This window comes from Neopelma chrysocephalum, unplaced genomic scaffold (genome assembly GCF_003984885.1).
Source record: "Neopelma chrysocephalum unplaced genomic scaffold, ASM398488v2 Primary Assembly neopelma1_97065, whole genome shotgun sequence".
In the NCBI taxonomy this organism is placed as follows: domain Eukaryota; kingdom Metazoa; phylum Chordata; class Aves; order Passeriformes; family Pipridae; genus Neopelma; species Neopelma chrysocephalum.
This window is the reverse complement of record NW_020925707.1, coordinates 2,690,327-2,706,469: the sequence shown is the minus strand read 5'-3', so window position 1 is coordinate 2,706,469 and position 16,143 is coordinate 2,690,327. Positions and strand designations below refer to the sequence as shown.

Sequence of the window (16,143 nt, the reverse complement as noted above, 5' to 3'; positions counted from 1 at the left end):
CTGGCTGTGCATGTCATTCTTATGTAGCTGTGTGCGCCCTCTTCATTGTGTTACAAGGACTGTACTCAGTGACTCTACCAAGATTTTTGAACAAGTGCTACAACAAAGGATTATGGCATATGGCTCATGCTTCATCTAATTCTTTAAATGTAGCTGTTAAATTAGGTAAATGTTAAGTGTGCAACTCAAGAAGATCCTCTGTAACTACTTGTAAATTTTATTTACAGGAAATATTTTATTCAAGAAATAAAGCAAAATCAACTACACCCTGTAACACAACACTTGAGGTCTCTTGAGGGAGAGAAGGAAAGGGGCAGAATTTGCTTGCTCCATATAGCTGAATGTCTCCTGATAAGGTCTGTGATTCATTCCTGATAAATGGGCTCAGAGCAAGATTGGTAAAATCACTTGAAAGAATGAAATAGAGATCTTCCTTAAAGTTTGGGAATGCAGCCTAAAATTCTGAAATAATTTTCATTTTCTAGCTCTGAAATGGTTTGTGTGAGGTATAGCAAATCACTTAATCATAGTAAAGACATGTAGTACTGTAGCTCAACTGTTAAACTTGCTTCTCTTGCTTAGACTGAGACCATAATTTACGCTTTCTGCTGCTGAATGTGGTTGCACAGACTACAAAACCTGGGGGGCAGAGTAACCAGAGTTTTCTCTTCTGAGGAGGTTACTCTTACTTGCACTGGAGTGGTTATTTGGGTGGAGAAGGAAGGAAGCATTGCTGTTGTAATTTATAACCGATCCTGTGACTTGTTAAAAATAATGTTTGCTACTTTAGGAGTAGCAGCATAAGGACTAGAAAGACAGACCAAATAGAAGTGTACTGATTTACCTTGTGTCATAGCCATATTAAATTAATAGGTACAGCAATAAATAGTGGAGGAAAGTAGACGTTGTGTCAAAGGTTTTTACAAAGTGAGGGTAAACATCACAGAGAAGTGCATCTGATGTGTGTGGACAGGGAGGGGTGAATTAAAAACTGCCCCTATGACTGTGCCTGGAATGTCAAAGCACAAAGTCCAGTTTGAGTCAAGTCACTGGTGCTGAACCCCACAGATCAATTCTGGGGCCAGTACAGTTCAGCCTCTTCCTTAATCACCTGAATGATGGGATAGACTGTGTTTTAGAGAAGTAGCTAATAGACTGGGTGTTTGCTGCCCTCTCCAGAGGGACCTTTAAAATATTGAAAAATAGGCAAATAGGAACCTCATGAATTTCAACAGGGAAGTACAAAGGCCTCCACCCAGGAAGAAATAAACCCCCAGGTTATTTTGGAGGTGACTACCCAGCTGGAAAGCTGCTGTTCAGAGAAGGCCCTTAGGTTCATGGTGGACAAGCTGACCACAAGACAGTAATACACCCTTTCTGCAAAAAAGGCCAATAATGTCTTGGGCTACATTGGGCAAAGCACTGGCAGCGGGTCAGGGGAGGTGATCCTGCCCTTTACTCGATGCTGCTGAGACCATACCTGGAGTGCTGGATCCAGTTCTGGGCTCTCCAGAACAAGTGTATTACAGACTTACTGGATGGGCTGTGGTGCAAGGCTACAGAGATGATTAAGGGGTGGGAATATAATTCCTACTGAGAGAGCTGGGGAAGCTCATTTTAGCCAGCAGAAGATCAGGCTCAAAGGGTTCTGAGCCTTGAAGAGGTGGAAATCAGACTGTTATTAATTCCTAACTCTATGGACAAGAGGCTGTAGACACAAAGGGAAACATCTGAAATTTCCTCTGAACGCAAGAAAACATTTATTAACTGTGGGAGCGGTCAAATATTGGAACAAGTTGCTCAGGAATTTGTAAAGTTTGCCATTCTTGGAGGTGTTTAAAACCTGAATGGACATAATCCTGAATATTCTGGCTGACCTTCCCTAAGCAGAGGGTTTGGACTACATCACCTCAAGTGTTCCCTTCCAACCGAAATGGTTCTGTGTTTCTGTGAGATGCTCCCCAGTGTGGCCTTTGTCCTATTAACTGTATGATGTGTAACTTCTATATGTGTTCTTACAAAGGAAGACCTATCTGTCCTTGAGCAGTGTTTTTTGATTCCTTTTTTTTTTATTGATTTTGTTGCTGTTTCTTTTTTTTTTTTTTAAAAACTATCAATCAGCTTGTTTCTCATATTAATACTTAGCAGCTAATACTCTGTGTATGTCTCACTGGTTGATATTAGTTCTTTTCTTGCTGTAAGGGGAGTACTTTTGAATTAGATGATCAATGGAGCATAGAGGCGTGAGAAAGAAATCATATTAGGATGTGAAACCAGCTAGAGTATGGTACAATGTAACTTCATGGCACAAGCTAATTGTAAGGTCCATTGTGCTTTTTAGCAAGTCAACCTGATATCCCCTATTATCAGAGCTGAGTTCTTCCTTGGTTTTGCTACATATTGCAAGATAGATACATCTACCCTTGAAACACAATGGTAGAGGTCATACATAGGGGTGAGAAAGATGATGGTGAGAGGAAGATTATGTGGGCAGGGGTCACTCAACCCTTGCCCCACAAGTAGGGCATGCGCAGACTGTTGCCATTAGGCAATGATTAGGCGGTGTTTGGCTGCCATTCAGGCATCACCTTATACTGCGTACTGGCCCTACGTAGTATAATGTGGAACTGATAAAAACGGGGTGTCAGGACTGCTGAGTCGAGTGATACTCATCCTACCATCAAGACTGTGTTGCTCCGCGGGGACGCCCGCTAAGCATGGGTACCGACCAGCTGCTGTAGATCCTGGTAGTCCTGACCTATCTGTGTGGGGAAGCACAGTTTTTTGATAGGAAGCAACCGAGAGAACAAACTTTTTAACCTTTTAATCCTTTTAGTATCCCTTTAATTCCCCTTTATTATTGAATAAGTTGTTCATAGTATTTTCCCTTTAATTTCCCCTTTTACTAACCTATATCGTGTTAATAGTTATCCATAATATTGTGTTAAAATCCCTTTTTTGGCATCCCTTTTTATTAGTTAAGATTACACTATATTGAATGCTGTTCGTAGTATTTGTTTTAATGCCACACGATAAGGTAGTTATTTTGTATCTCTTTAGTTTTTGGTGTGTTTTTTTTTTTCCTTTCACTAAGTTTATTGTTATTATTACTATTCTCACTGTAATTAAGATATTTTGTGTGTTTGAATATCTGTGCACTTGTTTTATTCCGGGCATGTATCCTAACAAACTGTTACACTTGCTAAGAGTGATAAAACATTTCAAACTGAAGTTGACAGTCTTTTGTGATTCGTACATGGTCTGTGAACTACTGTTCAGATTGCTTGGACTGCTAAATTTAGGGACTCGTATCTTTGAGGTTGTGTCAACAACCACAGATTTGGGGTTTAAGAATTTCAAATATTGTCCAAAATGAGGGCGATTTAAAACTTTTTGAAAGTTGTGTCTTGTAATGAGCATGATTATTTTTAGAAACATATCCCAGTGCAAACGAGGCTATCCCACTAAACATTGTAGTAAAACAAAAAATTTAATTCATCTGTGAACCAGAAGTAAGCTTCTAAACCTAAGTATATTGCCCTGTATGTCTAGTGCAAATGAATTCTCCAAAACTTTATTGGAGCCTCTGCTCAGTAAATCTGTAAGATTCCAGGATCCTTACAAGGAGGTGACAGTAATTAGCTATTATAGTTGAGACTAAACTTCTAAACTTTTTGTTGTGGTGGTTTTTTTAATCTTAAAACCAAGACTGCAAACTGTGTTCTCTGTCTTGAAGAGGAAGGACAATGCTAAGGTAATCTCAAGATCTGTTTGGACAGTGAAAGCTGGAGCCCCTGTTAAAATAAGCGAGTTCTTTTTATTTTAGAACTTTTCCAAAGTGAATAGCTTAACACCAAAATTCACTTACCATGGCAAGAATACATTCTTTCTGGCATCATGAATACTGAGAGAGGGGGAAATAGGAATTTTGTTTTGCATGTGGCTACCATACTTATCATTACTTAAAAGTAATATTTTGTATGTATACCTGGTTCGTGGAGTCTTTTTGCACATGGTTAGAAATATCTGAATAAAATTATTGAAATGTATTGATTGTAAAAAGAGCAGACCAAAGTACATCTATTGGCAGATTATGGACAGAAACATAGGAACCTTAGGAATGCTGCAGCTTTTTAGCTGTTTTTACCAGCTTGAAGTTCAGTTGCTGACCATTACTGAGATGATGACAGTAGCACTTACACTGCTTCCTGGTTTAAAATATGTTACAGGGAGATCAGATGCAAGTAAATGTAAGACAATTACTGAAAAAAAACATCTTTTAAGTCTGAAAGCCTTTAAAAGGTTTTGAATTGAGCAATATTTCTGTTTAGCAATCAATGACTATAATATACTTATTTAATCTTTTGTTAGAGTAGCAGAGCATACAGTTATGATATAACATAAAACTGGGATGAGGATTTTGTGTGTGTGTGTGTGTGCTTTTTTTCCCACCCACCAGATGGCTCTGTTTCTGCTAAAAAATATCCAATTTTGTTGGTTTTTGTATGGAACATTATGAGTCTTTAAAACACCGAGCAAACAATATGCAGCTTTTGCAAAAATATTCTGTTAATGGAAGTGTGACTGGTGCCTTTTGTCTGCTTGATTTCTGGTTTTGCAGTGGCAGTGACTTTCTTTTTGTGGTAAATACGTGAATATGCCTGTTTGTGATTTATTTTCTTTTTATGACATGTCCATGAAGCATGATGCAGCTCTACTTTTGTATGGATCCTTGTGGAGTTTTTTTGCTGAAAGACAGAGATCTGCAGGTAAAAAAGATCAATGTTAGATTAAAGAAGCTTTAAAAAAATACTGAGGAATACAGTTAATCTTGTGTCTCAGTAATAAATGATGCAAAAAATCCGGAATAAATTATTTGTCTGCGCTTCTATGGAAAATATACCCAGAAAAGGGAGTCTGCTATACAGGAATCTTATGAATTTGGGCAGCTTATTGGATACCTTTCCAAATCTGTATAATGGGAGTGTTGGTGACTGGTTATAAAACACCCATTCCTCTTCAGTCTACAGAATACCTTAGTAAATGTCCCAAATGGAAGTCCCAGTGTCACATACAAAGGTTTTTTTCTGACCATTATTAATCTTTGAGCATTCATATTGAATATGCGAGTTTTTAGTATGAAATGGCACTCTTGAGCAGAGGTGAATATAAACCAGCAAAATCATATCCAAGCTGAGTATGGAGATCATAATTTCCTCCAAATTATTCAGAAACTTTAAAAAAAAGTGGCTAGACTAAATAAAGACCTGTTTTGTGCCCAGTTTTTTGCTCTGAGATTGTCTTTAAAGGTACAAAATGAAGGAAATATTTAACTTGTTTGAAATAAAAACAAAATCATAAAATAGGGTCCATTGGTGTGAAGTCAGTGAAGGTTTTGCTGTTTATTTAAGGGGAATCAGGGTGCCTAGACAAATTGCTAGACAATTCTTTGATGTACTTACCATGTATCTAACTAAAGGAAGTTCTCACAAAAGTGAAAGGCTTTAGTAACCTATAAACCGTGTAAGAAATGACTGAGCTATGACAGAAGATTAGTGCTTTTCAGAATTTTTTTCCTAGTCAAGTTTTAAAGATGTCTCGCTTGTCATGTTTTAATTGGCTAGATGTAGAGATTGGTTTCATAGTTTAGGAAAAGCATGCTGATTAATGCTAATCCACATCTCCACTTTTGTACTTTGCAGTTCTCAAGCATCTGTTGCCATTCCTTCGAATGTCAGGCTACAGATAGATAATGGAGGCTCCAAAACACTGAAGTAATAACCTGCAGTAAGTGAACTGAAGCAGTTCCAGCAGGATATTGGCAAATAAACATACTAAACCAGCTATATCAGGAGACATGAAATGAGACAGAACAAATGTGGACTGAAAATGTAACACAGGGAAATTAATATAGGAGATGAAGAAGATTACATTGCCATTGTATTTCATTCTAGTCAAGGTTAATGACCTGCATTTGAAGAGCTTTGTAAATCGGTTGGTTGTGCCTACCAGAACAGAAGGACATCCAGTGTTTGGTTGCAAAGGGACATAATCTTCTGGAAACAAACCTTGGAAGCAAATCTGATAGTGGGAACACTGCAGTATGTGGTAGGTGATGTGGTTTAACCCCCTCTGGCAACTAAGCCCCACGCAGCCATTTTTATACTCTCTCCTGGTGGGATGGTGGAGAGAATTGGAAGAGTGACAGTGAAAAAAACTTGTGCATTGAGATAAATACAGTTTAGTAAGTAAAGCAAAAACCACACATGCAAACAAAGCAAAACAAGGAATTCATCCACCCTGTCCCATGGGCATACATGTGTTCAGCCATCTCCAGGAAAACATGGCTCCATCATGTGCAATGGTGACTTGGGAAGAGAAGCACCATCACTCCAAACATTCCCCTATTCCTTCTTCTTCTCTCAGCTTTATATGCTGAGCATGATACATATGGTCTGGAATATACCTGGGGTCATTTGGGATCACCCGTCCTGGCTGTGTCCACTCCCAACTCCTTGTGCACCCTGAGCCTCCTCACTGGTGGGGTGAGGGGCAAGGTCCCCCTCAGTTTCCTCTTCTTGAGACTAAACAAACCCAGCTCCCTCAACCATTCATCATAAGACGTGTTTTCTAGTCTGTAGTGCTGCATGGAGTTTGGGGTTTTCTTTTTTTTTCTGTTTCAAGGCATGCAATCTGAAAAGCAGTTGAAATTATGTGGGAAAAGCAAACAATACATTTTTTTTCTAGGGCTTCCCGCATTACACTCAAACAACTCAGTATTAAATCATCTACAGGAAAAAAACGGTATCAAAAAATGCTGTGTAAAAGAACTCCAGATTGCAACAGTGAAGTACCAGAAGACTAAGCAGGTAGGATGGGTAAGAATTTAACCACTAAATAATAGTGCTAAATATTTTGATTGTTTTTCTTTTTGCTTTGAACTTGTACATTGCGCTTGCTATGCTTAAACTGTACTTGATTTAAAGTAATTTTAAAGCATTTGTAAGTCAATTCAGAATCATGCTGTTCTAAATGAATTGCTATAATGGATGCATTTGGAATGATTCAAGTGTGTGGAATGCACAATGTTGTTAAATAACTATTCCACTTACTAATGTGACTGAGCTTTATTTTTTTTTTGTGTATTCTTTGCTATGCATGATTGTGTTGTGGCTTTTATCCTGGTTTGGGTTTTTTGACGCCTTTTTTTTTTGTGCAAGGGTGCTTGTAGCAGGTAAGATGGCTGTTGCTGGAGGCTCTCTGCATTAGTTGAGAAAAAAACTTTGCTTTTTTTCTCTTCCCCCTTTTAATTAAAAGAACAAACATAAAACTCCTTGGAACATTGTGAGGACTTCTAACTAAAATTTCTGTAAAACTCAAAACCCATAATGAGCAGCTGCTGTGATCACTGCGTGAAATATTTATGGAGATATCACCACTGGGCCAGAAAGTGTATCACTTATCCCATCAATGGGATGGTTGATGTGCATGTGGGAACCCTTAAAGTACAGAACAACAGTTTGTTGGCAATAAAATGTGATGGAAATCAATGTGGACTGGTTAGAATTTGATCCAGTGGAACATCTGTCCTGAATGCTGGAAGTAAGACATATTTGTGTCAGCTGCATACAAAAGCTACATAAGTAATGGAGAGTTGGAAACACATAGATAAGTTTTAGCACATTGCTACTCAATGAAAGTACTTCGTGTCCATGAAGACACATTTATTCCCAGGATAATAAAATTGAATAAAAAAGGGAAGGTATGTACACATTTCAGTCAGGTGGTTTTATATTCAACTAGCTTTGTGCTAGTGGTGTTTCAAACTCCGCTAGAATATATCATTATATGCTATTTGCCAGTGAAGATTATTGTACCGTGAAGTTAATTTCAAGAGAAGTCACAGAAGAAATGGAACTGGTGCAGGAATGAATCTGGAAAAGAATTGTGTGATAGGTTTAGTGGACATTCTGTACAGTACCTTACATATATATGTCATGGGTCTCTTGGAACTTACTCTTCAATTTGGAGGAGCTTGTGTTTTGCACATTGTCTTGTGGTGGCATTTGAGACTGAAAGCAGTTCAATGCTACATGGTACCCCTTGTGTACATAGAGGTCAATATTAAAGTTGGTACGGGCATAAGTCAGTTTTCTTCTGAAAAATTAGCAAACTAAACCAGACCAACAGCAGTGATCTAGTTAATTCTTCCGTTTGTTGGTTTGTGTAGTTTGTTTAAGTATAGTCAGTCTCTGCCAATGCTGTGGCTTTTAAAATATCAGCAGAACCAACTGCTGTTATTCTGTGCTCTGAGGAAAAGGCATGAAATCATCTTATACAGACAGTGAATGGTTGGTAGTGTCTCATTTATAAAACTGTATTCTTTGAATAGATTTAGACTTATTTTGAATGCATTTTATTCACCTTGAACTCCACAGTGGTTTGCATGGATTATGTGGTGCATTCAATGCGTATTTTGCTGTCCTTCACTTTCATATTGAAATTAATAAGGCAAAAGGTGATATTTACTATTTTTATCTTGTAGCTTTGTGTATGTCAGACAAAGTACTTTCCTTACATTTACCTTTTAAAATTTGGTTTAGAAAGCAGTATCTATTTGCCTAAACAATAATGTTCTTTTAGCATAGTGCTTAACATCACTTGTAGGTAGTAAAATAACATTATTAGGAGGTCAACATATTACATATTTTAACATGAGCCATGTGTTTCACTGTGGAGACTCTTCAGAGTGTTCAGGTAAAGCTCTGCTGAAAAACTTGTGTCTTCAGCAATCTGAAAAATAAGGTCACTTAATGAGGTACCTGAAAGGACTATCTATGTGTCCAGCTGCCACACAATGTAGGGATACCTGAGCTCCATTTATGCTCCTGCATTTATCCAACAACTCATCTTTAGTGTTTGTCCAGGCAACTTGAGATGAATAGAAGTCTTCAATGTAGACCTCTTCAGGGGATCCTAAGCCTCAACTTACATTAAAAAGCAAAATCTTCCATGATTGTTAAGTCTGGCATTCTAAGTGTTTATTTGTTGTTATCACAGGGAGTCAGGTCTAGTTGCCCTTGAGCGAGTAATTTCTTTTCAGAAGGGATATTGGGAGAGTAAGAGTAATTGAGATAGATAAACTGGGACATTGAAACCCATTTCTCCCCCCACCCTCTCGCCATGCTTCTAAATTATTGAATTAACTACACTGTAGTGACTACATGATCTAACAACACAAGAATATGTTGTTGATGCTCTCTTAAAATTATGATCCTAATGGGAGTTTATTTCTTCAAGCAGCAAATTTATTTGCTGAGATCAGCATATTGGTAGCAGAAAATTAAAATGAAAGTAAAATTGTAACTGTCAGCAACTGATGCAGAGCAATACACCAGTAACCATTAAATCTTATTTTACTCTCTGCAGAGAAGTGATGATCAAGATGACTGTTTTTAACACTTCCAATTCAACCCTACTGCTGTTTGTTTTAAAGAATTATGTGCTTGAAAAAAGTTCCCTTTCCCTTTTACAGTAATAGTCTTATATTCTAGCCCTATAAAGCTTCTTTCAAAATTATGTTTATTGGTTTCACAGACTGAAAATGAGTCAAATCTGAAACATAGCATGTCAGAATGTCTTTTTTAACTTGACAAATTAAAATGTTATTGTAATACCATACAGTTCGGCAGTGACTCAGTGCCAAAACTCTTGACAGGTGTTTCATGCAGTACTTGTGTCTTCATACCCAGCATGAATCTGAGTCTCTGTTGGGTACAGTGTGTGTAGTGGGTCCAAATCTCTCTTGAGAAGCTGTGGAAAGCATCACACACTGATACTGCATGCTTGGCAGGGATTCAAACAATTTGGTTTTGTTTTCTGCATTAACAGTGGAAACTGGGAGGTTAAACATTTCAACGGTCCAGGGGTATAGAAATTTAACCAACACCAGTCCTATGCTATACTGTATTTTTTTTAAATAATATTGAAGTTAATTTTAGAGAAAGTAGTAGATCTTTCAGAATGTCCGGTCTTTGGACAAAAGATAGAAAACTTATATTTTCTTAAATTGTAGCTCTTAAAGAAAAATGACTTTGAACCCTGGAAATACATGCAAAATGTTAAAACAAATATAGAAATAAAAACACGAGGGCTGTTTTTCTATTGCCATAATGGTTTTAAATTTTGGTGTAATTCAGAAAAATGTTTGCCTGTTTCAGAAGGGCATTCAGAACATGGGGGCAGCCACATTAATTCAGTCTGAGAGGACTGCAATGTCTGCACAAGGCTGATAACACTGAGACAGAGGTAGGACCTGTAGGAAGAAAGTTGTGTTTGGGACAGAAGTCCAGATTTTAGAATATGTAAAGCCCTGAGTGATTGCTGTCTGTCTCAGGAAATGCCCAAGGTCTAGGGTTACCTCAGTTTCTGTTTGCAAGCTTCTACACATGTGCCTTTGGATAAGTGTTATTAGTTATACTTGATCTCCTACTTTCCAACTAATTGTCCTAACAAAGGCTTTAATGAATTCATTGTCACGGTGTGTTGCAAGTGGCTGGAAATCAGACCTGCTCCTGTTCTGATTTAACAAAAATGCATTTGACATGAATTTTTTAATAAAGCAAAAACTTATAAATACTGCTGAAAGAAAAGACATTGTGGTCCAGGCTTACCACCATGCCAAGCTCAGCACTCAGGAAGCATTTCTGCAGCCTGGTACCTGCAATCTCCATGAGCAGCAAATACTGGATGGTTCCGTATGTAAGGGAATTTGCTGAACAGAAAAGGCGGTAATGGGCTATCTGCTGCACACTTTTTTTTCTTACAGTTTTTTCTTCACATTTTCTTCACAGGAGAAAATACAATACATACAAAACCACACAGTAAAATAGAAAATAAAGAAAGAAATTGAAACGTATTTGTAAAACAACCATGTAAAGCATGCTTGGAAAAGTGTTTCTGTGGAAATGATGTCTTGACACTCCATATCTATTTTGTGTTGAAGCTTCCAGATCAGATGTGCTCTGTTAATAAGTCAAAGCAAGATTTTTCCAACACCCCACACAGCATGCCCAGTGATCTAACTGAAATTCAAGCTGTGCTATTCCACTTCCTACATCATCACTAATATAAAGACTCTGGAATCAGATTTTCATTGGCAATTCTGTTCATGCATTTTACTAATGAAATGTCTTTCTTTTCCTTAATAACTTACCATAAACTTGATTTGGACACTGAAATCAAACACTTATATCACAGAAGGTAGAAAAGGAGAATATATGTGCAAACAACGAGGTTACTCTTTTCCAAAATCACTTCATCAGAACTGTAAACAAAACCTGGTTTGGAGAGAGTAAGAATCTCATTTCACAGATACCTAAAACAAGATACCAAGTGCCTATCCTGACTTTTGTCTTTCCCTTTTCAAATTGAAACTTTTACTTTATGGTATAGAGGATGACCAAAATCTCAGAAATGTAGACTAGTACCTACTTCTAATTAGTGCTTGGAAGTAATAAGAATATTTAGAAAGATGGTGGTCATTGTCATATGTAAATTAAATCTCCATGCTGTGTTCAAAACATGATAAAATTTTATGTTTGTTATACTGCAGTAATATTGAGAGACTGAGATACTGCAAGAGTACTGAGAGTGAATCAAAATAGAGCACCTTTTGTTTGCAAATATATTCAGTCCTATATTGAAGGACATACAGGACAGGACTGCAGTTTTGCAGTAACTTCAAGCTGTATCATCACATTCTTCAAAAGTTTACCTGTCTAAGATGTAGCTTTAACCTGGTCATGTTTCTGGCTTGATTTTCTGACCAAAATGTTATGCTGGCAAAAATAAGTGGTCATGCAGATCCAAACAAAGGCGATGGGGCAGGGGGAGTGAGTGAGGAGGAAGGAGGATGAAGGGATGACCTGATGGTATTTTGTGGACATTGTGTGAGCTCATTGTGCATTAGTGGAATGATACCTACCCTGCCATGGAGAGTGGGAAGTCTGGAGAGCATTAGTACTGTATGTCACTAAGTCAAGATGTAAACTTGTTCATCTGTCGTTTGCTTCATCATCATCATTGCTTAATCCTTAATTGTGACTTTTCATAGAATCACAAAACATCCTGAATTGGAAGGGATCCACAAGGGTCCAACTCCTGCCCCTGCACAGGACCATTCCAAGAATCACACCATGTGTCTCAGTGTTGTCCAAACACTTCTTGAACTCTAAAACAAAGCAAGCTTTAAATATGTCTTCTTCGTGTATGTCCCTATTTATGAGGTGACCATCCTCATCACGTGACTGCGACTGGCCAGTGTTATTTCTGCACTGCCTTTTGCCATTAAAGAATTTTAAAAAGCTCTTTTGTTGTTCCCACAGTACTGGACCACTTCAACTCAAACTGAGTTTTGGCCACACGAATTTTTCCCTACAGTGGTGAGTAGTGTCTCTGTATTCCTCCCATGTCACCCAGTCTTGCTTCCACTTCCTTTTTTCACCTTATCTCCAGAATAAGGTTCCTGCTCAGCCAAGCTGGCCTTCTGCCTTGCCTGCTTGACTTCCAACATTTTGGAATTGGCTGCTCGTGCTTTTAGGAGGTGGTGTTGAAAAAGTGACCAGCACTGATGGACCCCAGCACCTTCTAAACCATTTTCCCAGAGACCTTACCACCTAGTTCCCTGAGAATCATGCAGTCTGTGCTCCTAATATCCAGAAGGATATTCTGATCCTAGAGAAAACATATCTTACAATTCAGTGTGGGAGGTAGTTTGTATGCAGTCTAATTTTTTATTTTTTTTACTAAATAATCTGAGACTAACCAGTAGAATTTTTTTTTCTCCACTTTAATTCTTTTTGATAGTTCCTGGCTGGATATTTTGGAGCAGACATATGTGCCCTTTATGTATCAGGCAGGAAGTTTATTTTGGTGAGCTGCAAATATTGACAGCTTAATGAAGATTATTCTTTGTGGATGTTGATTCTCCTTTCTTTAAACTTTAACTGAAGAAACAGAAAATCTAAATTCCTCGTGATTTAATGTTTGGGTGTGGACAATGTGATTTAGTATCCAAATAGCTAATGAATGATTCTTAATCGTGGTTGAATTCTTGTTCTTTTGCCAGTTAATGACCAGTTGAGAGGAGTTAATGGTCCTCAGCTGCATCTTGGACCATTAACCACTGAGGAAATTATTTCTTAGTAAGCGCCTGCTGTTAGGAATTTTACTATTTCAAGCTAAATGTATTTTAATGTCTTCTGAAATGATTTGTGGTGGTGGTGGTGGTGGTGGTGGTGTTTTTTTCCCCAGAACTTGTTTTGCTGTGTTATGTCATTACATGGACTTAACTTTTTATTTGATACCACGTAAGTTGTCAACAAAGAAAACACCAAAAGGAACATTCCTGCATGTTTAAAAATTGAAGTAGTCAATACTCCAAAGTATTTTCTGTTATTGGAATTGAATTACATTCTTTTTAATCTAATTGAGCAAGAAAGGGACTTTGTATAAAACCTAATCTATTTTGGTCCTTTACAGGGTGTTTGGAGATAGCATGAGGACAAGGATAGTGATTACATGTTATCTCCATAATTTGCATAATGTTGGTCTATTGCATATTGGGATTGTGCAGCATTTAGGATAACTTTGGGACATGCCCACTGCACATGAAGGTACTCAGTGTGTTATAGTTTTTTTCTTTATGTTCCCTTTTATTAATTATTTGCAACAGCTGTACAAATAAGTTTGAGATAAATGATCATGAAATCTTTTTACTGTCTCAAATGAATGGATACACCTAATATTAGAAAGGATAGAATGGGGATAAAGTATTAAATTTATTAATGACTTTATCCTAGAATATTTCCTTAAAAACAAGTATCTTAAATATTTTGATATTTCTAGCTGTTGGCCCTAGAAATTACAAAAGCTTTAGAAATTGCCCATGCTTTTTTGCTTTTTTTTTTTTCATAATTACTATTTAAAAATCTTAGGCCTTTCTCGTTCTATTAGTAAAAGAGGTAGTATTTTTGCCCCATAATATTACAGTATGTCTTCTTGTAGCAGACTTCTTGGTGAAAACCACTTCCGTGTTTCAGATTTCCTATGTCAATTCTGAAGGCAAAATGTATATACTTCTCATTGACTGAATCTTCATAAGTGACTCAATCAAATTATGATTTCTGACAAACAAAATACAATGAATGACAAATTTGTAGTTGAAGTTCTGTGCTGAGCTTGATGTGTAAAAGAGGTAAAGATGTTTTTGAACAGTTGTGCCCTGGCAGAATTAATTTAAAAAAAGGTAATGATGTATAGTTTGTATGTTAGTAAGTGTGTAAACTTTCCAGAAACAGAGTGGCTGCTGCTGTTGTTGTTGTTGTTGTGGTCGTTGTTGTTATTATTATTATTATTATTATTATTATTATACTTCATTTACTTATAATCATCAAAAGTGTTTAATGTCTAGATGGGCCATACAAGGTTATTGTAGTGGGTTGACTTTTGGATTTTTTAGGCCTTCCTTAGCAATGGGGGTCAGAAATCTAAGGAAGTATTCCATATCATCCTTTAATGTAACACAACATATAAATAAGGTGGAGATAAGAGAGCTCGCTCTCTTCTCTCTTCCGATGGCTGAAGGCGACAGGTCTCTCTGCAGACGGTCTTCGCTCGTATAGGCCAGGGCCTGCCTGTTCAGACCTGCCGTTATCTCCGGTCCCTTCAGGAAGTGTGGGGTGTTGGTTGGTGCTTGTCACGGTTCTGCTGTCTCGTTCAGGGAAGTATTTAATTAGTTGGTTTTTTTTATTTATTTGTTCACTAGCTCTCTATTAGTGGTGTATATTTGGAGAGTATTTGTTTTGGGTTTTTTTTTATCCCTGTTTCCCCCTCCCTTTTCCCTTTTTTCCCCTCGGGAGCTCCCTATTGTGTGTACAATAGATTTCAATTGTATATATAATTGTAAATATATGTAAATATATATTTCTGATATAATCCCATTTCGTTCAGGCTTCTTTCGGTTTTTCTGTGGTTCGTTTTTTTTTTTTTCTCACTTCAAATAGCGGGATGGGGGAAGGGGACAGCTTAGACTTGGCAAGAGAGCCAGACCAAACTGATACAGTTATGTCTTTGCATATACTAAAATGTAAATAAATCATGAAGTGCTATGAACAGTTATTTCTATATTTAGAGCTAGGTAGACTCCTATAGTCCCCCTTACCAACTGATGACCAGCCATCTGCTTCTCTCTTCTACCTGAATCTTCTGGAGTTTTTTGAAGAAGTAAAAAGGTTGAGCTTTACAGCCAACACTGTGTACTGAAGTATCTCCTACTGAAATAATTAATTACAGGTGTATGAAGATGATCCTGATCTTACATTGATGTGCAGTAACTTTCTAGAATGTACTGCGAAACCTAACAAGCTGATGTGTCTGTTATAAGCACTGAATTAAAGCTTTAGTCTCAAACTGCCCTTGAGATTAAATGATGCTGAAACAGAGAATTTAAGTGGAGTCTGAACACTCTTTTGTTAGTAATGGTTTCATTTATCAATCTGAAATGATCCAAAGATGTTGTAATTAAAATGATATAGTAAGTGTTGGGAGAAATAGTAATAGAAAACTATTGAAAATTTGTCTTAATTTTTTTTATTACTATTATTTTTTATTTTTAATAAGCAGATGCGAGGGTGGACTGGATTTATGCCAAGTAAATTTTTAAGGAGCTAATCACAAGGGCATTTAAGACTGAGAAGAAACAGCCTCAAGTTGTGCCAGGGGATGTATCGATTATATATTAGGAAAAAATTCCTCACTGAAAGGGTGGTCAGGAATTGGAATAGGCTGCCAAAGGAAGTGGTGGAATCACCATCCTGGGAATTGTTCAAAAAGTGTGTGGATGTGGCAGCTGGGGATATGGTTTAGTGATGAACACAGTGGTACTGGGTTAACAGTTGAACTCGATCTTGGATGTCTTGTGCAACCTAAATGATTCTGTGGTTCCATAACAGTCTTATGCATTAGGTCAAAGCACAGGAGGATCTCCAGTGAAGCTGAATTGCACAGGTAATTGAATGGGGAGGTATGGATCCTGTGAATTGCTTTGTGTCCTCTACTGCAGCAGCAAAACGGAACTGCAAT

At 37.4% G+C, this 16,143-nt stretch overlaps 1 long non-coding RNA gene across 1 annotated transcript; it reads left to right on the top strand.

Moving 5' to 3' along the window:
- The first annotated feature begins 10,200 nt into the window (after positions 1-10,200).
- LOC113961170 lies at positions 10,201-13,670 on the top strand. Its single transcript, XR_003532228.1, has 3 exons — positions 10,201-10,308; positions 12,868-12,933; positions 13,543-13,670. It is a non-coding gene; the product is annotated as an uncharacterized LOC113961170 (long non-coding RNA).
- The last annotated feature ends 2,473 nt before the right edge of the window (positions 13,671-16,143 follow it).